The following is a 24,155-nucleotide window of genomic DNA, read 5'->3' on the forward strand; positions in this document are numbered from 1 at the left end:
TATCTACTCTCTCCAGAAATAGTGCCATTGGCTCTGATGCTACATTTTTAAAATTCAAATCATCCTTTTCCTAACTGTTCAAGGTATTAAGCTCTTTTCATCATTATAAATAACTTACTTTAAGACTTGCATTATAAGCAAGGTTATAAAATAGTAACAGAGTAGAAAATAAGTAAAACAATTAGAAAAAGGGAAGTATGGCATCCATATTTAATATTATTTGAAGATAATATTGTTGTTTACTTTGAAAAACAAGCAAAAGCATTAATGGAAATGCTATCTGTAACTAAGAGAGAATATATTTTCTCTTAACATGACCCTGGACACCAAAACTGGATTTTATCACTATTTTACTTTTAAAACTTAGATTTTGGGATGTTCTAACATAAGGGAGAAATTGAGTAAAAATAAACACTTTTATCTGGCAAGCACTATGCCAACCGCTTGAGACTTGAGGAAATCAAACCTGAGATAGGTTAAGCAGTTTGCCAAAGGTCACCAAAGTAAGGGAGTGGCGGAGTCATGATTTGAACCCAGGTCTGACTGACTCCAAGGTCACACGGGAAGCAATTAATTACAAAAATTTGAGCTTTGTAGAAAGTAAGTTTTCATTTTTCAACTGCTTTTCTTATTAGTTTCAATTTTTTACAATGTGCTATTCAAACTAATATAATAGCTATTGTAAGGCCTAGTAAAAAATGAACAAAAATTTTATAAAACTGGGAAAATTCTTGTAATGCAAGTATAATCCCTGTCTCTGTCTAAAATTATAACCCAAGTGTCTGTCAATGGATGAATGAATAAAGAAATGTTAAATGACACTGGGTGGAGAACTCACAATTGGACATATAGCTGATGTATCACAGAATTGTACACCTGAAGCCTATGTAACTTTACTAACAATTGGCACCCCAACAAACTTTAATTTTTTGAAAAAAGGAAAGTAATGTTGTATATATACACAATGGAATATTATTCAGCCATGAGAAAGAAAGAATCCCTGCCATTTGCAACAACATGTATGAGACTTGAGAGCATTATGCTAAGTGAAATAATTCAGGCAGAGAAAGACAAATGCTATATGATCTCACTTAGAATCTAAAAAAGCAGAACTTGTAAAAAAAAAAAAGAGAGAGAGAGAGTGATGGTTTCTGGGTTGGGAGGGTGAGGGTTAATTGTGGAAATGTTTTAAGGGTACACTGCAACTAGTAGATAAATAAGTCCTGGAGATATAATACACAGCATAGTGATTATAGTAAATAGTACTGAGGGTTATCACTTTGTCAGGGGTGATGTCTGATCATTATGTTGTTTTGTACACTTGAAACTAATATAAAAAAACTAAATTAAATTTTAAAATAATATTGTATCACAAACTTCAAAGTTGTTAAGAGACAAGCTCTTCATTGTTCTTATTACAAAAAAGAAATAAGCACATGACATGATAGAGGTATTAGCTAACCCTACAGTGGTAAACACATTACAATATGAAAATGTATCAAATCAATACATTTTATACCTTAAATATACACAATGTTTTATTTCAATTATAGCACAGTTTAACAATTAAGGTGATTGCTATACTCCTTTTATTTTTAAAAAGGGAGTTTATTTTTCTCTTTATGGGAATAAGAAAGCAAATGAAAAGTGAGGCAATGACAGGCAACAGATAAATAGAGTGGGAGAAAAGAGAAATCAGAATGTTGAATTATATACAATACAATTCTATATTCCCCAAATAATACTTTTCAAAAAGTACACTAATTTCACTGAATGCTTGTTGAAAGTGGATTTTTTAATCAGTCAACATAAAACATTCTCATTAGTGTTGGATGGGATATAACAGAAGCAGCTACCCACAGACACAGGAGTTCAGTGAAATGGACCATAACAGCGTAAGTTCACGATAAATCACATAAATCAGGATGAGGGATAGGGTTTACACAGGGCTGTGGAATTGGATGTTTCAAGCTAAATTTACCTCTTCTCCAAAGGGCAGGGATTTAGCAGCTGACTGCTAGATTATATCCAAACAAATCAGAAAAAGATTCGCTTGATTGCTTTGTGATCAAATCTCAAACAACTGATTCAGTTAAACAAGAGGTTGTAACTTCAATTTCCTTTTTGAGTTAAATTTATGATTGCTCTTATTAGAAAACAAATGTTATAAACTGTCGGGACCACAGAAGATCATCAGTATTTTGCCCTTCTCAGTTAGCCAGAACTGAAAATAAAGTTGCAGCGTGGAAAACAATTCAACTTGAAAACCTTCAGAAGACCAGATGCAAGCGTTTAACATTTATGCTGCTGGAATTTGTGGTTGTCATTGTCACTCAGACAGGTCTCACTCACTGGCTGACACTGAGTTACAGAGCAATGAGGCTTGTAGCAAAAGGCAAATACAAGTTGTATTGGTACAAAGGGACTAACACTGAAAACTAATGACTTCTGTCCCTTTAAATTATGGCTGGCAAGCATTTGATATCGCAAGGTGGTCTCTGTCGAATTACCAGCCCATCAGCATCACCTCAGTTGCCATAGCATCAGCACTTTGTACTCTGCCCTTTAGCTTGGCCATTCTCTCTAGAGGTCTTTGAATCAAAACTAAGTTATAACTTCAAAATATTACACACAAGGTTTACAATGGATTGGAGATATCCTATCTTTTTCTGTTGGATTTTGTTTTTAGGTAAAATTTATGAAAATTTCTCAAAACCCATGGTAAATGTAAATTCCAGACTGGTCAGAGACCAAAATGGTATAAATGAAAGTTATACTTAGTACAGCTTCTGTCCCCATCCTCTGCCTTCTTCTTTCCAGGCATCCTATTTCTCACAATGATCTTCAGTGGTGACATGAAGTGACCACTGGATTACCTTGATTTCCATTCTCTTATGTTTTCCTGCTTCGTCCCCTAAGTTCCTTAACTTCCAATATAATTTGTTATTATATCCGTTATTGGGAGTTCTCATAGGTTACAGCTCTGCTAAACTGTTAAATATTTTTAAACGATATAGTCATGGCTAATGTTGATGTGATATCAATTTCTTTAAATAAACTAATTTAACTCAGCACTTAACCTTGACACGACTTTCACATTTAAAAGAAACCTTCCAAGTATTTACTCAAATGAACAAGGAAGCGGGAACTCTACCTTCATCCACATAGGAAAATAAAAAAAGTCCCATTTATATTAATGTCTATCTTATGACACCTGCCAGCAATCCTTCAGCTGCCCTCACTGGAATTTCTGAGCGTGCCCTTGCCTGTCATGTGTTCTCCGCAGAAGCCCCTTATGTCACTCTCCTGCTCTGGCTTTCTCTTTATGCTATCCACTTTTTGTGAAGGTGTTCAACAGACACAGCCTCAGGGATGTTTCTGTCTGCAGCGATCCTTGTGGGAATGCCGTGTGGATGCCCAGGGGACTACCTTCGGTGGCCATGATGCTGCCCCTCCCTGGACCTATCACTCCTCACCAGGGCCTGACCCAGCGCCACGTATAATGGTCTCGCAGTCGCCCACGAAAAGAGAGCCTTCTTCTTTAAGCCCTCAGCTCCCAGCTGCTTAAAAGCAACTGAAGTTAACAACAACAACAACAACAACAACAACAAACCAGCACATCTCCTCCTCAAAAACAAGCAAAGGTTTCAGACACCAAACAATCCCAATTCTAATGAGAAAATAAAAATTCTCTGAAGGAAACGAAATAAAAAGCAGTTCAACATAATACACAGATGCCACTTTCCCTTATTAGGTAGAACAGTTTTTTCCTTGGAACCTGAGTGTTTGGAAAGAAGCCTTTTGTGTTGTGGTCTGTAAAGCGTATTTGCATAACTGGAGATCTGCCCAGGGTGCAACTTTCCTCCACTGTATCAAAGACAGTCTTCAAACTGTACTGAACCCTTTGCTTCCAGTAAGACAGGACTCTGAATTTTTTTTTTTAACTTCCATTTTAATGTTTCAAAAGTGTTAATGTTGTTAAAGGATAAACTGAGGCATAGCAAACATTTTAAGTGTTCATTTAAACAAAACTCAATTTGAATCAGGAAGTGCCAAACCAGAAATTGTTTAGGAGCACACCACTGAAAGATTTGGGAGAGACATTTGTAGAGAAAAGGCAAAAGCAAAGTAAGGAAATTATTAATTGGCCACAGCTTAAAGCCTAGTTGGCTGTTTGTAGTCAGCTGTCCTTAGCATTTTGACTTCATAATCTTGAGAGATTTATTTACAAACCCAGATTTTGGATTCCTTGCTTAGCAACGTGGTGATGCACCCACCACGTCATGAAAGCCACATCAGTCTAATAGCCTCCAAGTTCAATTCATTTAACAAGGCCAAGTTTCGGTCAGGACTCAAGCTCAATGAACTAGGAGTGAACTTCTTTCACTTTTGGCAAAACCGGCAAGGATGAAACAGGTTGCCTAGAGATGAAGACCCAGTCTTGAGAGAACAGTGCAATGTATCGCATTAGGAGGACTCATTGCATGCTTTTGAGTCTACCCAACAAATGTGAAAGGCACATTCTGGACCACAGCTTGCTGATGAGAGCTGAGAACAGAGTTAGCTTTAACAATTTGAAAACAGAGGTCATTAGAGAATGTGCAATCTTTTTCCCTCTTCACATCCAAAAACAACCTTAGCATCCCTCCCTCCTTCTACCAGCTTCTCTCCGGCTGTTGCATAGGCTTTGGCAGCTCTAATACCTCCGTACTACTCTGTGGAGCCAAGAAAGCAGTGATACACACACACACACACACACACACACACACACACACACACACACACACGTAGCTCTAGAATTATTTTTTATTTTCCCTCAATACAGAATTAGTATTGTACAGATTACCGTCACTACAGACATGCTTGTTTTGATTTAATTCAGACCAATCTTGCCAAGAGATAACACATCCTACGGGCATGAAAACCTTGAAGGAATACAAAGTCTTAGCAAGTGAAAACATGGTGTCTGATACTAGAAGTCTAATAGGGTGGGGAGGTGCTATTAACAAAAATCGAAAGCAGCTGTTCCCTGAAAACTCTCTGGGACACTTGCCCCATAGACATCCTTCTTTGGGACCAATTTGACAGTGGAGAACAGGAAGAACGGCAGTGTCCTCCTCCACCATTCCTAAATACAAGGACACGTCACACCTTAAGCAGTTTGAGTCATGACTGAATTAGGCAATAGTAGTGTCTGTAAAAGGAAATGGTGGTGTTTGGTGCCGAATGGATGACTAGATGGGAGAAAAATACTGTATATCATGCGATCACTCACGTGACAGCTGGCCACACTTGCTTGAAGCATTCACCAAAACTCCCCAAACTGTGATTTCAAGGAAATGAAATCCAGTAATTGCCATGATTTCAATCCCATTGAATACCCACAGGCTGATGACTTCTTGGGAAGCTTACTCCATACGATTTTATGTGAAGTCTACATCCACATACTTCCCTATAAAAAAAAGCAAACCATCACTGCAATCAAGAGACAAACTCAAAATAACCATATAAAATAGAGGTAAATTTTCTTAAAACACTTTTTTACATTCATAAACACAAAGGCCTCAAGCAGAATAGAAAATCAATGTAAAGCTAGGAGGAGAATGCAAGTCTTCTGTTTTTGCAATCAAATAGTCTGCCCAGAGAACACTGCTTTAGGGAACATAAATAAAAAACAATGAAAACTATTCATCACACAGACACCGTTCCTCCATTACTCCTTATCAACAAAACTACATTGAACAGTGAACACAGGATTGTTTTCTCTGTCAGTAATCACACCAAAACCCACTAAGAAGAAAGAAGAAAATGTCATTAGATTTTAATCACATACCTGTGGCAAAGCTTCCAGAAAAATCTTTCCTAGTCTAAGATTCTTTGGGAAATGGAAAAAAAAAAGGAACATTGGAGAAAGAGAGATGATATCAAGTTAGGTAGGTTTGGCAAATATAAGAGTTTATCTGAGGAGGGAAAAAAGGAAAAAGTAGAAAAGAAGATCATAAGGAAAGAAATTGATCATGGCCTTACATTCATCAAATTGATTTTAAGTCATATTCTATCTAAACTGTCTATTGCAAACAAACAAATTTTAAAAAAGGAAAAACACCCAAAAGTTTTGATAAGAAAATGCTTCTCAGTATAGCAGAATGATATTTTTAATTGTCTCATTAAAACATAATGAACTAATGGGGTGGCCAGATGATGGCTCAGTTGGTTAGAACGTGAGCTCTTAACAACCGAGTTGCCAGTTCTATTCCCACATGAGCCAGTGAGCTGCGCTCTCCACACCTAGATTGAAGACAACGAGCTGCCGTTGAGCTGTCGGATGGGCAGCCAGATGGCTTAGTTGATTAGAGAGCGAGCTCTTAACAACAAGGTTGCCATTTCAATTTCTTCATGGGATGGTAGGTTGCGCCCCCTGCAACTAAAGATTGAAAACAGTGACTGGACTTGGAGCTGAGCTGCGCCCTCCACAACTAAACTTGACTTGGAGTTGATGGGACCTGGAGAAACACACCGTATCCCAACATTCCCCATGAAAAATTAATTAATTAGTTAATTAATTAATTACTTAATTAAAAATAAATGAACTAGTGAGGCAAGAGTTTGGGTTGTCTCCTGCCAGAGTCATCTGGATTTATAAAAGAGCAAAAGGTCTTTAAGTTTCTCCAGTGATCAACCAAGCACACATCTAATCACACCTCTATATAATTATAAATGAAATGGGTATTTTTTTGTGTGATAAAAACGTAACTCAAAACCTATTTACTCAGAAGCCCTAACTTATGAAAAAATAATGTTATTTTTCCTTAGAAGCTAAGCTTTAAAAGATATCTATAAAGAAATGTGCTGAAATTATTTGACTAAAATTGTATATGACATCAGTTTTGTGATGGACTGTTTTACCACGAAGATACCCTAATCCAATGGCAGGTTTACATGAACTTGACATGTACCCTTGTGTTGTTTATGCAAAGATGCTGAGCTCATCTAGTACTTGTCTGATATGCTCATCTAGTACTTGTCTGTTATACTCACCTAGTAATCATCTGATACAATGCAGTTCCTGGCCATTACTGATGACAAACATTTAAGGAGAAGATGAGTCCACTAAACACACTTGTTGTCCAGCATGAACACACCCTCAATCCTGGGGCTCTTCATCACTGACTCTCATTCCTCTGAACAGCTTTCACAGCACTTTAATACTGACTTCTTTTTTATACTATCAAAGTCTCTTTTATCTAAGGGAAAAAAAAGCCCACTTCCTTCTCCACTGGGAAAAATAAGGTCAGTAGGCAAGGCGCTCTCCCCTTAAGCTTCTTGGGGTTTCCGTACTTCCCCATTCCCACTCTATCTACAGAGGGGTTCATATTGTACCTTTCTCTCTGACATTTCTCTTCAGCCCTGGGAAACTGCTGTCAGCCATTTTCTGTTACACAAAATGGCAAACAAAGAAAATTATTAGTTCACCATTAGGGAGAAAAATGAAGCAGAGGTAAATAAATGAGCAGAAATGAGAAAAGAAAAAGAGTTCCCCAGTTCCTGATAACATTGCCTTTGTTCACAATGTCCAACTCATCTGTGGGATATTCTAGAATCCTTCCCTAAACATTTCATCTTTTGCTTACTTGGATTTCTGATGCATGACACAAAATGTCTTAACAAAGCCACCAGAAAAAAAAAAAAAAAATATTCTAAGTTTAGGAGATGGTATGGGTTGAATTTTGTTCCCTAAGAAGATACACTCAAGTCCTAATCTCCAGTAACTGTGCATGTGTTCTTATTTGGAAATAGGGTTTTTTCAGATGTTATGATGAGGTCGGGCCTAATCCAATGGCAGGTATCAGTCTAAGATGAGGGAAATTAGAACATAGACACACAGAGAGGAGAATGGCATGTAAAGACATAGGAAAGAGTCTCAGAGGGAAGATGGCAATGTGAAGACAGAGGCAGAGGTTGGAGGGATGCATCTACAAGCCAAGGATATCAGGCATCTGATAATGGCCAGCCATTATCCGAAACTGGGAGAGACGCCTGGAGCAGATTCCTCTCAGAGCCTCCAGAAGGAACTGACAGCACTGACACCCTGATTTTGGACATCTAGCCTCCAAAATGTGAGAGAATACATTTCTGCAGTTTAGCTACTCAATTTGTGGAACTCTGTTATAACAGTCAAAGGAAACTAATACAGGACAATATTATTCTGGGTTTAGAGCTGAAGATACTGAGGCTGAAAGTCAAAGTGACTGGCTTAAAACAAAGTCAAATATTTGTCAAGTAGAAGGCTATGTTCTGTGATATTTCTTTCATGCCATGCAACTATCACAACAGAAAAACTCTAATTGAATTTAAATATCTTATAGTATTCTATGATTGACCTCTTGCTTCTAGTAATGACTAGTATATCTTTATTTTAATTAATTGGTTTATAAAGAATCAGAGATAAAACACTATTAAAAGCAAAAATGTTAAGCAAAAAAAGCTGTAATGTAAAATGCTGTCACCATTACCTATGACATTTTGTGAAATCTCAAGTTAGTTCTTTGCAGTAACATTAAATGCACAATTGCCTAAGTTGTCACATTGTTAAGCCACTTAAAAAATATAACAGTTCTCACTGAATCTTTAAGGTTTTTGCACTCTGGCTGTCTGATAGATTTTGGATTTTATTAAAGAATCAAAGTTTTACTTTTTCATAAGAATACAGACACAGTGATAGCCATTATGAGGGATGCAAAGGGAGAGAACAATCATTTCGTGCATGTAGGTTATGTGCCAATCATTGTGATACACATTTTTTAAAATATCTTTACATCTTCTCTATGTAGTACATATTATTAGTCCTGCTTTAAAAAAGAAACTATGTCTCAGACAGCATGTATAATTGACCTTAAGTCTTTTGGTCATAAATGGAAGAGCTACGTGGGATATCTGTGATCATAACCAATATCCATTCCATTCTACTGAGTTAGCTTTGCACTTGCAATCAAGATGAGAACTTAAAAAAGGAAATCAAAGAAAATACAGGTTTAAGAAGAAAGAAGACATACCAGTGCAGAAACACAAGGAGGTGTCCTAGGAGTCTATTTTTTAAAGTTCCAGGAACATAGCAGATGAGGCAGGATTGATATTTAAAGAAAGGTGATGCCACAGCACAAGACCAGAGGAAAATCTGGGTCCTTCCCGATTGTGGAGTAAATCAATGAAAGAAACGTTATAGGGACAAGGAGGTGATTGCAAGATGATTTAATAAAGAGTTTTCTGCGACAGTTGTCTCCTTTCTCTCTGACAAAGGAATGGGTTGTAGCCATTGCTTTTGATCTCAAAAAGAAGACTATGACCTTCTCTCTAAAGAAATTAGGCTACCTGTCTAGGTAGCCTAATAGTATAGATAGTGGGACCCAGAAAGAAGCAGAGCCTGATAGAAAGAGCTCGCTCAAGTAGAAAGAGAGGGAAAAGCAAAAATTCCACCCCAGAACAAAGCTTCCTTACTTTGCAATATGGAAGTCCCCATATTGTCTACATGCTGTTGTCACCATGTGGTAACACAATCCCTTTTGGATTGAAGGACTCAGTCCCCCAGTGCTGGGAGTGTTACCCAAGGGTAGGCTTCAGTAATCTACACTTTTGGGGAATCACTTTAGGCTGAAGAAAGCTGCTCACCAAGGACATGTCCTTCTTCTTCCAGGAGCCTATCTCCTCAGAAGACTGGTCCATGAAAACATATAAAGACTCAACCTGTTGGGTCACCTCAGGACAATTGTGAAGGGCTTGTCCATTTTTAGAACACCTGTACGATTGGTAGAAGCTTTGTGTTGACTGCATTATGCCCCAACTTCTCTCTCTACTTCAACCTGTTTTCTTTTATTCCCAACAGGAGTTATTTTGAGAGCAATACCCAATAAACTTTGTCATGCTTACTTATGTCAACACTGTTCTCTGAGAAACCCAATAAATACCACTCTCTATCTACATGCCTTCCAGAAGATCTTCTGTGTCAATGTGTTCAATTTCCCTGGGTTTCCTGGCCATTTCTCACTCAAGGGAGAGGCCTATTAGAGAATTAAGGCTTCTCAAAGTGGAGGAAAGAAATATGAGAAACGTCACACTAACCATTTTCATTCATAGATGTACATGTACAACTATGAAAATTAACATATTTTTAGAGTTGCTTGCAAAAAAGCAACTCTATAAAACAATTATGAGAAACCACCAAACATTTAAAATATAATTCCTGATATTATAAAAGACATTTTGAATTTAAAGACTGAATTTTAAAAAGGAAACTTGACAAACCAAGCCTAGAAAAATAAAACCACAAATAACTGGAAAATATAGAAATATTGAGTTGTGGAAGTACAGGAAGTTGTCAAAGAGAAAATACACACAATGGAAGGAACAGACAACTAAAAGTTATAGACAAAATATTTTCCAAGCTGAAGAAAGACACACGTTTTCACTGAAGAAAAAAAAAAAAAAAGCCTCTAAAAAGACAAGAATGACTCCAGGAAATATCATGAACTTTCAATATTCTGATATGAAACAGAAAAGCATTAAGTCTTCAAAGAGAAAAAAAAGCTCTCCAGAAGAGCTGTCTGCTAGAAAGACTGGACAACAATGTGAGTAAGGAATGAACTTTTATTGCGTTAAGCCTCTGAGATTTGGGGTTTGTCTCTAATAACAGATAGTTAATAATAGCTAGTATTATCTTAACATAGTAAAGCTAGTAGCTGCTTTACTCAAATTTGATAAGTAAAGCAGTAGAGATTTAAGTAGGTTATTTAAAATAATAAAAACAAACAACTGTACAAATGTTACTACTAATAAAAACAGTGGTGATGATGATGATGATGATGATGATGATGATGATGATAATGGCAATACAATCCAAAGGCAGAGGAGAAGGACTGGGAGGTCCTACAAATGTGTTAAATTCCTCATCATCATAGTGGGGGGGATTGAAGGTGAAGAAATACTATATACATTTGACAAACTAGGAAACAGATTAAAAGATATAATTGATTCCATTACAGTAGTAACTACCATAAAATCTAAAAACTTAATACTATAGTCTATGAAGAGTACAACTGGCAGTAAAAGATAATTGCTTTCCATTTTACTCTCTTTTGTAAAGCCTAATATCCTTTTTACCACGTGCATGAATTACTTTTAAAATACAAACATGTTTATTCTATTTCTTTTAAAAAGTAAATTATGTACATCCTTTCAATGGAACACTATCCTGCATCCTGTAGATAAACTAAATGAAATAACACAGCATTTACGGCAATAGAAAGATAAACTTAATATATTGTTAAGAGTGAATTAAATAAACTGCCCAATGGGGTATATAAAATGAACCCAACTGAGTAAATAAATCTGTGCAAATAAACATACACACATATCAAAGAAGAGTAGAAAAGGAGAGAAGAAATGAAGAGAACGACAGAGAGAATGAGAGAGACTTCTTCATGGGAAGTAGCCTAGAAAGCACCAGCATCTCCCAGGAGAGAATGTTCCTGAAAGAAAGGGCAAGCTCAGCTGGCTCCCAGACAGCCACTAAAGATGGAAACCGTCAATGACTGCAATAGAGCAGGATTGTTGATTGTCTAAGGTTTCTAGAATAATGATCATTTAATCCTTGGGCTTGAAATTTCCTGGATGTGGGATTTAGTGTTAAATAAGTAAATTTCAAGTTTCCTGAAAGAAAATCATAAATTACTATTACACACTGACTAATTGAGTTAATCCAAAACACCATATGTTGTGGATCTCAAGGAAATGGCTTGCTGATATTTTCTGCAAGAGAAAAGCTGTATTTCAATGTACACCTTATTTTTAAATATGGTTGTTTGGAGTTTTATTTGAAATAGCATAACACAAGAATGTTTTTTAAATTCAATTTAAGTGGCCATATTGTAATTCAATTTTAAATTAATCATATCCAAATATTTTACCAAAAATATTCATTTTACTCTTCTGAATGCAATCTGGTTTCAGTTAGCCAAATTTCTCATCTTTCACCAAAAAGCATCCGACCTAGAATCTGGCAGCTACAACCAGATTGTGTTTTTCTTGTTGTTGTTGTTGTTGCTTTGTTTTATTTTGATATTTCCCCCCAGGGAAATTCTGAAAAGATGTGATGACGTTGTTCTTCAAAACATAATTGATATAGTTCTGACCAGTACATTGAAGCCAGATATACAATAGATCTAGTTTTATTTTCCTCTTACAGGCAACTAAAGGTTACTGACAAAAAGAAAAAAAATAGTGAGTGTTGAATAATGCTTTTTACTCAAGTGAGTCAATGTTTTAGGCTGTGAAATAGACTGTTTTTCAGCAGTAGTTCAGGAAAGCGTGCTGGGCAAGGACTGTGTATTCAGTGCACTCAGCAAGCAATTTTGAATCACTTAGCAGAGAAGATCATGCTTGGGACAATCATAAACCTGCAGAAGCCTGAGGTCATGTAGCAATTTCTAGTACGCAAATCCTCCATTACTCCAACATATGTCCACTGCCAGAAGGGTGGCAAAAGCTGTCATCAGCTTCTGTTATCATAGGGACACGCTGTCTACTAATTCACTGATTGAAAAATGAAGCAATAAACCAGATTAAAGGCAGTGTGTTGTTTGGGAGATGAACATAATGGGGTGCCAGTGTGGCCACAGTGTGTCTTGTACGGAGATGACACTGACAGCTGTGTGGTGAGCTGTGCTGCAAATGTCACATTTGTCATTTTGAGCAGTTCCATCCTGTCATTTCTGAGTCAGCCTTAACATCAAACAACAAAGCAGAGTCACCAACGAAGTTGTTCTGGAAGCCTGCTAATTCCCTGGCAATGGAATGATGCTGAGTGAAATTGATCCTGCTCAGCTCTGTGTGTGTCTGTGAGAGAAGACACGGTGTCATAGGTAGCTGACAAAAGTTTGAAAACAGAAGAGAATATGCAGCAGTGCTTCTGTGATAAAGTAGAACATCTACAATGACAAAAGGAGAAGAAATGGGAAACAGACACTAAGCACAGGCTCAGGAATGTGCAGTGACAGCTTTGGCTTCTGGAAAACGAAAGGGCAGATAGGTAAGCCTGGAGTGCAGAAATCAGAGGAGGAGATTTTTTAGGAATTTCAGCCCATTTATTCAGTTCTGGGGTTGACGTTCAGTAGATTCTTCCCCCCACTCCAATATATTTAACGTAGTTGATACCAAAGCCCTTCTCCCACTTTCTCACTCTTCAATAAAGAAATTTAAACTTATTTTAACTCAGCATTTGTCACATGCTTGCATTATATGCCTGACAATATGCAGGGGAGCATGAGAATGCAAAATAAGACTGACATGCTTTCTTTCTTAGGGACTCTAGTAATTTTGGAATGACATGATCCATGAAATATTTGGAGAAAGATAGAAGACAGAATATAATCAAGTGTCACCGAATGTATTAGAGGAAACAAGTGCCATGGCAGGTCAGGAAAGGTGAAGATCAGATCTTGGACCAGGTACAAAAGAGGGGATGAGGCAGGAAATGTACCATGAAAGAAGGAAAACATCTGGACAGAAAGGAAAGGCACACAATACATTTAGTAGGTGGGTGTTTTCATAGAAACTAGGATGTCCTGTATACCCCAGAGAGACAGAAAAATAGATGCTGCCCCTGCATACCTGGTCTCTGTGAATGATAATTGCAGTTCTTAAGGCTTGATGTACAGGGATCTGGCCACTGAAAAGTCTGCTGATCCCAAAGAATGTGGAATAGTGTAGAATGTGTAGTATGGAATGGTTTATCTTACAGATGAAAGAGCTGAGACAAAAATTCTGTAAATGGACCAACACTGTTTCGCCTTTCTCCCAATTTTAGGTACTAAGATTGTTGGTGAGAAATTGGGTGTCTTCCCTTAAATCCTGAATGAAATATTTTTTGGGACATTAGAAACCCAAAGAAAATATTGGTTGTGGAAAATTGAATCCAAAATTTATAATAAAATAGGGACAGCTTAATAAAAAAAAAGTTATCTTAATTATAAGCTCAGGCTTAAATAGCAGCAAGAAGGTTGTACAAACAAATATGACACCTCCCTCTACCTTAATTACAAGTAAGTGTGCACATCGTATCCCACAGCTGACACTTCTGTGCACCCTAAGATTAGCAAGCAATCAAAATCAGTCACCCTGTCTATTTCTAGTCCACAAAATTAATGAGGCCTTGAACCATCATTCCTATAAATATTTACCCTATAAAGAAAATGGTTTTATTGCTGATTTTTGAAATATTGGTTATATTATGACACTTGCTGATATGATAATGTAAGACAACTGTTGTTTTCCCACCATGAATAAAGTAGCTACAACTTCAAAAACCTTGGCAGTTTTCTTCTTTAACCTTTTGACTAGTTAACACATTAGCATGTAGAGATGAAACAACTGTAGATTCCAACCTTACAACAACCAAAACAAAAAAAGAAAAAAAAAAGCAGATAAACATCAAGTTAATAACTTTTCTGAACCCCACCAGAGAATTGAGCAGGGCAACCAACTGGATCAAAATCTGAGAAACAGTTGCCAGCAAGAATAGGTGAAATGCCAACATTACCTTACCAGGGCAAGATGCAGCCAGTAAGAAAAGTTCAGCTAAGGTGATTGACAAATTGATGAACAGAGGTTGAGACCCTGAGGGGGTCATATACAGTTCTTTGTAGAATTTTTCTACGTGAATCCTACTGGGCACTCAGAAATGTTGGGAGAATTCTGAGAAAGTTTCCCTTGTGTAGAACTGGGGAAAATAGTAGCTCAGGCAGGAGAAGTAAGGAATATTACCAAGATCTTTATCTCCTAGTTTCTTGGTGGAACAAAATCCTTAATCTGTGTATGGAGTGAGGGATGGGAGTGGGAGAAGGGCAGGATACATGAACACCCAGGCATATAGCTATGGGAGGAGCAGTGCACTGAGAAAGCCCCTTCCCTAGGGACCCAGGGGTATGCTGCCTGCCTAAGGCTGAGGATTATTCAGAACAACCCCCCCCCCCACACACACACACACACACACACGATGCCTAGGCAAGACACAGACTCTCTCTTAGGCTTAGCTCACAGGGAAAACCAAAAGCAGAAAAATGGAAAAGACATTGAAAAAAAGCCTTCTGTTAAACCAGCTCCCAACCTAAACACAATATATTTCTAGAGGAAGTTTAAATCTGTGGTGCCCTGAGGGTAACTACAGCACAACATCAAACCCAGATCAACTCTTAGTTAGATTAACTCAACTCTCCACACTAAAAGCCTACCAGAAGAAAAGGCATGCTCACTTCCACATGTAAAAAATATCTGCCTCAGTCTCTACATCCTAAAGGAGATGTCTGGCTTTTAACAACAAAAATTAGGAAGTATGCAAAAAGGCAAGATGAAACCACTCCCAGGGAAGTAAGCAATCATGAAACCAGACGCAGATATGCCCCAAGTGTTGGATATCTGACATGGAATTTAATAACCATGATTAATATATTAAAGGCACTAAAGGAAAAAGTATACAATATGCAAGACCAGATGGCAGTCTTAGCAGAGAAAAGAAAACTTTAATTTAAAATCAAATGGGAATACTAGAAATGAAAACCGTAATAACAGGGATAAAGAGTGAGAGGATTGTTAGTAGACTCCATATAGCTGAAGAAAATATTAGTGAACTTGAAAAGTCTATAGAAAATTCCCCAAACTTAAAAAGTATCCAAGGGCTGTGGAACAACACCAGTCTCGCTATGTGCAACTGAAAACACAGGAGAAATGAGAACCGGGCATGACAAATATTTGAAAAACTAAATATCTGTTGAAATTAAGTTGCAAGCCACTCCTTCTAAAGGCTGAATCTTCGTAGAAAACTTCTCTCCAAGTACATTATGTTGTAAATGATCTTATCTCTGTATATTCCTTTGACAAGTTATAAATAACATACAGACTAAACTACAGCTCTGGTTTTGGGGTTGCTACTCATCTCTCTCCATGCAGAACTTTTCATGGTGTTTGTCCAAGAACTTTAGTCCTGGGAAATAATCTATGAGAGAAATTATCAAAGACAAGGATGATAAACTTAAAAAAAAAAAGAAAAAGAAAAGCTCTACAGTAAAGTTCTACAATAAAGAAACATGCTTAATGTTTTTTAACCCAGTATTCTTAAAATTGTTTGACCAGATACCTCTTCTTTACACATAGTATTTATTGAAATTGTGTAAAATTAATATTAAAATGAATCAATTTGGGGTAATTTTAAACAAGAGCTTGGTTCTTCTCTATTTCCCCCATTTTCTTCAGGTTTTGGCCTATAAAGCCTTGTATGAACGGACCCTTAGCTCTTTCTCAAACTGCCATCTTCTATCGTTCTCCACCTCACTCACTGTATTTTAGTCACAGGCCTCTATTGGCCCTTAACGTTCTGAGTTCATTTTCTCCTTAAGGCTTTTGTACTTTCTGTTCTTTCTGCCCCAGATGCTTTTCTGTTACATATTTGTATGACTTAGTCTCTCATTTTATTCAAGTCTCTGGGAAACATCACCCATTTCAACATATGCTCATTAGCAACTTTTTCTAAATTAATATCTCCCTCCATCATTCCTTATCCCTTATTCTGCTTTATTGTTCTTCATAGCATTTATTACAATGTAACATGTTTTGCAGTCTTTGTTTCTCATTTGACTTCTGTAGAAGAATGTAGATTTAATAAGGTCAAAGACTTTGCCTCCTATTTTAATCACCACATCCTCATTGCCTGGAATGGTACCTGGTATGATTCTAGAATGGCAGGCACTCATAAAAATGTTTAAAAGAGTGAAAGATTAATGAATCAGCCTGAACCACCTCTATTAGGTTGCATTCTTCCTTGACCCATTCCTGATTATCCTAGCTAGCCTATAACATATCACAGGAGATACACTAATTGGGAAACGTTCTCTTAGCCTTAATTATTAAAAGATCAGTCATTATAGTGCAAAGACTCTCTGGCTTCAACAACTATAGTTTCTGTTACTCTAATTCGTTACTTCTTAACTGATCTTGCGTTCATTTGTGCAATGTAAGGCTATCTGAAATTATGTTCTGCTGATATCTTCCATAAAAGATCGAATGAGACTGATGTCAATGATGTTGTGTAGCTTTCCCTAACTTTCCCTAACTTTAAAAAAAAAAAAAAAAAAAGATTTCTAGTTATTCGTTCTCAAATTCCCAAGAGTGAGCAGCTGGAATAAATTTAGTCTGGTACCTTGCAACAAAATGCAAACTAACCGTAATGTTGCTATTAATTTATGTTGTTTTTATAACTACTACACGCAGAGGTAGACTCTGTCAGTTCCATTCAATGGTAGATATGAAAACACCAGAGAGCTCAAAGAAAATAAACACATACACACAAGCACACACCCAAGCCTCACTTCCAGGGATTTTGATTTAATTAGTGGGGGTGAATTTGGGATGGCCATTTTTAAAGCTCCATCCATTGATTCTAATGTGCAGCCAAGAATCCGGACCAATGGTCTAGCTCACGAACAAATTAAGACCATGTATCAGGAGGCTGAACTCAGGGAAGATGTGGATCAGGGAAGGCTGCAACTATGAAGACAAGCTGGAATGGGAGAGGAAGGTTTTAGGCAAGGCCAGGCAATAAAACAGTTGCCTATGAAGAGAATACTGACACACTAGTCAATTCTATATTGCTTTGGGTTATAGTTCTAAGACTCTGGGAAAACTGTTTCTTCTCAGGCTAGCAGACAGTGAACTATGGATGGGTCTCTTTAAGTCCTGAACACATTCAGTTTTTACCGCTGATTCTTAAATGAAAGCCTTGGTTTCTATGAGGATGCTGGCATCCTTCTCTTTCTTTGGAAAGCTTTCCATGGCTGTTTTGACATGGAGTTTCACAGTATGTTTATGACTTCAGGGACCTACGTGGCACCCCCAAGGGTGCTTCATATTGCACATCTGCTTGATCTCTAGGTTCCTCTATCTCTGGTGTTGGAGCAGACGGGTGATTCATGCTTCAGTTCCTGGCCTGTTCTGATCTCTAAGTTGTCTCAGCCCTAAACCATCTTGACTATAAATAATTTTAAGCTACCAGTAGAAATGCCTTCTTGTACATTTAAAACCTATGAACTTTTTTCTTTTTATTTAACTATACTATATATATTAGAATGTTTAATGTATATTAGATTATATATGCATATTATATGTAACCTAATACATATACTAAAATATATTAAAATATTTCTTCCCAAAAGTAAGGACCATATTTAATATATTATAGTATTGATGGAATCTAAAGTTATTGGCATGAATAAAAAATTAAATGTTTGTAAATACTTACATCTTATTAGCAAATTTCTATTAGGATACTACATTCTAACATGAATTCTCTGACACCAAATGGATGTTGTGCATTTCAATCCACTTGTTTATTTCTTCCTGATTCAAAATAAATTCATGTGTTGCATAGGTTTAAAGAAGGTAAATCTCTTAAGCTTTTATGAATTATTTATATTTTCTACAACTTAAGACAATTGGAAAACTAAATTTTTAAATGTTTTGATCTTATTTTTACATTTTCTCTTATTTAAGCAGTTGAATGATAATTTTGCATTCAAATTTTTCACATTTTATTATCAAGTTTTAGGGCAACATCTTATAATAAATAACTGTATACTACTCTTTAAAATAAAATATAAAAAGTAATATTGGAAAATTGGAAAAATTAAATGCATTAAACATGAACTCTCATTCTTGTATTCATTATTTTCCTCTTAAATTTTCTTCTTTTTACTGTGACTTCTGCACAAGAAATATTTGGTACAGATGGAAAAATAATGCAGAGCCAGAGATATAGAGAGAAAGATTTGTGACTAGGAGTGAGGGGGTAAAGCTAAAAATTACCATTTCAAATGGAATGATTATGAACTGGCTATTTAAAAAAATAGGGGGCAAAAAGGAGCTAATAGCCCTTTTTATTTTATTTTTTATTTTTATATATATTTTTTATTTTTTTGTTTGTTTTATTTGGGTGGGGATGGATGATTGTCAGGATCAGGTACAGGATTTGTTATAAACTGGAAGGTGGGATCTCATTTAAGACCACTTTATATCCATTGTATCTAGCATACAACCCAGCACATAATGCTTCATAAATGTTTGCTGAAGGAATAAACACAATGGAATGTATACATAAAGTATATAGAATAACCCATTAGCCTATTCTTTTAAATAAGCACACATAAACACTTGAGATACTAAGGAAGAATGCGCACACACACACACACACACACACCGTGGAGAAGTAAATGAAAACATTTGTTAGTGAATTTGAGCTGAGGATTAGAAACATTTTGAAATAGATTCTTTCCCAAATTACAAAATTGGGCTTTTAGAATAATGAGAGGCATCGTAGTGTGGTTTTAAATGTGAGTTTTGAAATCAAATATTCTGAGCATCTTAGCTGTGTGCCTCTGGGCAAGTTACATTTCTCAGCCTTAGTTAACCCATCTGTAAAACAATGTGGTATTGTGATAACCAGCATGAGGATTACTGATAATATAAAATGTATAGTTCATCCCTGGTACCTGTGAATGACAGCTAATTTGCTCTGAACGAATCTAGACCTCACAGTCTGGGGTATAAATGAGGAAGTAAAAGAAATGTTTAAGGAGAAGAAGATAGATTTTTACAAAGATTGCTATGGACTATGAATTGGACACCCTTTCATCTTTCTAAGCATGAAAACAAAGAATGGAGTTCATTTAAAATGATTTTTTACCTGTTAACCTTCTCTTTCTGAACCCCATGCCTTTGAGCCTGAACCACATAGGTTCTTGCTTCTCCAGGGTTACACAAGAAGATGCTAAAAAAGCACTCTGCTTTATAATCATCATGAATAAAAGGAAACTCCTTTATACTTCTGATTTTGTAGGGGAATCATGTCAAAATTATATAGGAGAGGTAGGAGGAAAATTCCCATGTCTAATCTACCATTTTCTGTACACTTTAATCCATGCAATAAAGAACATTTGAAACCATTTCTTTGTGTTTGTAATAGAAACATGAAATTATAGCCACCCATTTTTGCGGTTCAATAGTTCATTACCTATTTGTCTTTGCACTGAGCTACAAGGAACCTGGGATCCGTGAAATAGGTATATAGCTAAGTGGAATTTAAATAAGAGTGTTTGAAACAATATCTTTTGGCATTTCTTAAACTGTCAGATAATGTAACAAAGCAAATGAAAACATCCCTATAAATAGTCACAACCACTCATTTCAGGGGAAATGTCTGAAGGAGTAATTGTGGCTACTGATTTAATTTATTAATTAAAATAATCAATTAGTTCTTGAAATTATTTTTCAAAACAAACAAAATGTTTGGTTCTTGCTTTTAAAGTTAAATTTGTTCATAGCCTGACTCTTTGTAAAATATCTCAAAATTAAACAAAACATTTCTTAGGTTGAGTCCTTTTTTCCCAATCCTAGAAAGACTTAGTCTAGAGAAGCTTATGTGATTTAGCTTCCATGGTATTTGCCAAGTTAAGCTAATCTAAATGTAAAAGTTAGTAAGTATTCTAAGAAGCAAAGTGAACAAATCTGGGCTCAGACAGCCTATTAATTACTTTGCAGTTTATTCTCTTAGTTGTATTCAGCTAAAACCACCACGATCTTTGGCAGCACAAAAAGTGAAATTTCCTTTCCTTGACATAATCTTTCTTAAACTATTCTAACAACACGGTGTCATAGTCGGGGTGTTTTGGACAGTCTTCATGGATGTATAAGGTACATCTTCTCGGCTCAGATCAACAGCTTTGCACCTGCATTTATCCTTCTAAAGCTTAATAGTCACTTTCTATCTGTATGAATGGAAGGCACTGTGACTTTAGAAAGCAATAGCATAAAAAATATTAGCAAACTAAGTTCACTATGAAATTTAAATTTCAAAGTGCACAAAACTCTTGATGAGAATTTTAATTTCCTCCAAGAAGTATTAAAAAAAAAAAATGGTGCCATGTCTTCTGATTTCTTTTTTCTTTCTTCCTTCCTTCTTTTCTTTCTCTTTCTTTCTTTTTCTTTCTTTCTTTCTTTCTTTCTTTCTTTCTTTCTTTCTTTCTTTCTTTCTTTCTTTCTTTCTTTCTTTCTTTCTTTCTTCCTTCCTTCCTTCCTTCCTTCCTTCCTTCCTTCCTTCCTTCCTTCCTTCCTTCCTTCCTTCCTTTCTTTAAAATGTTGATATTTTTACATTGACATGAGTCTAATAAAATAATCTGCTGGAAAACTGGAATAAATTAGAAGTTGCTTGGATTTTGCCTTTCACTAAGAGAGATTTAACTCTGGCTAGATTGCAGACTATACTACTAGAAATGTTGAGACAAATTGACATAAGCGTCTTGCTCTAACTCTCGCACACCTTGCCACCTCACTTCTGGTTTCTTTTTCTTCAATGTTATAATTTTCTGACTTTCTGTACATTTTACTCACAATAAAATACAATGAGATAAATCAGGACTACAAAATGAGGCAGGAGAGGCCCGGGCGCTTTAATCACATATGGGGCAGGCTGATCTGGCAGAAACTGCTTGAGAATGGATTCGATCTTGGTTCTGTCATGTATCAGCTGCAAGGCTTTAAGCTAGTGACTTGAGTGCTTTTGTGGTCTCCTCTTCTGCCAACATGTGTAATAAGAATATAGAAATCAAATAGTTGCTCTGAAGATTAAATAGGATTTTAGCAATATTAACTATCATTTTTTTAATTGTTTGCCTAGGAACTGTATAAATCATTACATCAATTAATTTTCACAACATCCATGTGAGGTGAGTGTTATAATTACCCCAGTTTTACAGATAAAGCATTTGAGGCCTAGGGACCTTAAGAAACTAGACCAATATTACACAGCAAAGAAGAAACAGGGAACTGGCCATATTGGGAAGCCGGCTTTGGGAGGAATCTCCTTTCTCATGAGGTCTTAGCTGCACGGAAGGGACTCCAAGAGGCAGAAGCACTACCTGTGGCTGTCACCAGAAAACTAGAAGACAGCTTCCAGAGCCAGGCCTGCTATCACCTCTGAGCCTACAGTTCCTCACAAGATGATAACAGCACTTTTGAAGAAAGGCATCCATACTGTTTCCATTTGCTGATTTGGCATAACTTTTGAGTGTGCTTCAAATCCAAGCCCAAACTGACACCCAAAATAAGAAACCTCTTCATTGAGAAAGAAGAAATTATACACTCAGATTTAAAGCAAAAAAAAGTTGTGAAAAAGTACAAAGACTCCAAAAGTGTATTGTTGATTACTTGTGAAACATGTTACAGAACAATTAAACATCATGGTGACAGTAGAGGCTTTCTATCAGCATTAAAGAGCAAACTTACCACTCCTACAAGGAAACAAACTCAAGACACTAAGTTTTTAAATCTGTCTGGTGACAAAGGCAAGAGTCCAGCATTGATTTTCAGGACAATGTCTGAACAGTCAACACCCACTTGCTTCTCAAAGAATGTGAGCAAAACAAAAGAAACCCTTCTCTCAACTGAAAAGATTGCTTAGAGTGAATTCCAAAAGAATCAAAAGGCAGACTTGAATAATTTCTTATCTTCTCTTTAAAGGATGAACTATGGAAATTATACATATATATGTATATACATATATGTGTGTGTGTATATATATATATATGTGTGTATATATATATATTGCAATTTCTGAAACTAAAGTTAGAAGAAAAAAAGCTTTTCTTAAAACTTTTATTTATCCATTAAATACATGGAAACAAGAGCAACCTTTCTTGGCATCTTACAGTGTTTATGGAGAAACCACTTTATTAGAATGAAGTATTTATTCCATACTAAATAACTAAAATCTGCCTACCTCACAGGGTGGTTGTGAGGATCAAAAACACGTGAAATCTTCTTGTAAATAGCAAAGATATACGTGGACATTGAAAAAAGTAAAATTTAAGTTCTCTGACTTCATTACTGACACCTAGTCACATTCTGATCATCTCTCAGAATGAATGTAAATGAACCTGGATCAAAACTGATGTGAAATGCTTGTTTTCTTTTTTCTTGCACACCAGAATGCTTATAAATAGTTCTGGGAACTTTAGGATTTAACATAAGATTATTGTGGTCCCCACTCTCCTGGACCCAGCTCAATTCTAACTCCCTTTATTTTCCAGCTAAGGTGTTTTCAAGCTGCCCTAGGGGAGATAGTCATTCAAGAAAGGGATTTCATCAACTAATCCCCATTAAATTGTTAAAGGAGATCACTTTCAGGAAAATTTCCATTTTAAGAGGATGTAAGGATAGGGAAATGATAAGCCCAAGGGAAATAATTACAAATGCAATTTCAAAGTTCCCTTGAATTCCTTGGGAGGAAATGAGTAGCTTCTAAACATTCCTGAAAACAAAGTGTTTACCTGATCATCAGATGTACCCTGGGAGAGCCATGAGGTAGCTGCACTGTTTGTGAGTGAACTGGCCTCTTCAACTCTGGTTACTGGGTCTTCAGGCCATTGTGTGTTTACTTTTTAAGATGAAGCAAAAATTTGATCCATCCATGGAAAATGTAAAAAAAACAGGCACAAACCAACATAATTTTTTAAATAGTGTTTTTTTTTTCCCGTCTGTAACACAAATATCTCAAGTTACAAATAATATAAAACACATCTCTCTGCAAAAACTTGACAGTTTTAAAGGCTGCAATCATTTTTATACAAACCAGAGACCTGAGAATTTATGTAACGTGTCAGAATCGTGGCATTTTTAGTATTGTTTTTGTCTCTGAGTTAAGTACAGAGGGATATGTTATCAAAGACACTGCTTCCCTCTTGGATGACAATTTTAAAGACCAAACTATAAACCCTCATGAAACTTCATTTTCATTTTAACTTATTATTTATTGTTTCATTTTCAACCAAACTATTTTCAGGTTTTATTATTTAAATAATAATAATAATAATAATAACTTTACTGAAGTATAACTGATTCATAAAGAACTGCATGTTTCTTGTGTACCATTTGATGAATCTGGACTTATGCAAACACAATCAAGAGAATAGACACACAACACATCCCAAAGTTTCCTGTGCTCCTTTGTTTCTAATTTTTCTTCTTTGTGGTAACAACACTTAACATGAGATCTACCCTCAGCC

The 24,155-nt window shown here is 36.2% G+C and overlaps 1 pseudogene; it reads left to right on the plus strand.

Annotated features, from left to right (window-relative positions):
• The first annotated feature begins 1,832 nt into the window (after nt 1-1,832).
• LOC109434889 (UPF0711 protein C18orf21 homolog) lies at nt 1,833-22,609 on the plus strand (annotated as a pseudogene).
• Nucleotides 22,610-24,155: the final 1,546 nt, after the last annotated feature.

This window comes from Rhinolophus sinicus, linkage group LG04, assembly GCF_036562045.2.
Source record: "Rhinolophus sinicus isolate RSC01 linkage group LG04, ASM3656204v1, whole genome shotgun sequence".
Taxonomy (NCBI): Eukaryota; Metazoa; Chordata; class Mammalia; order Chiroptera; family Rhinolophidae; genus Rhinolophus; species Rhinolophus sinicus.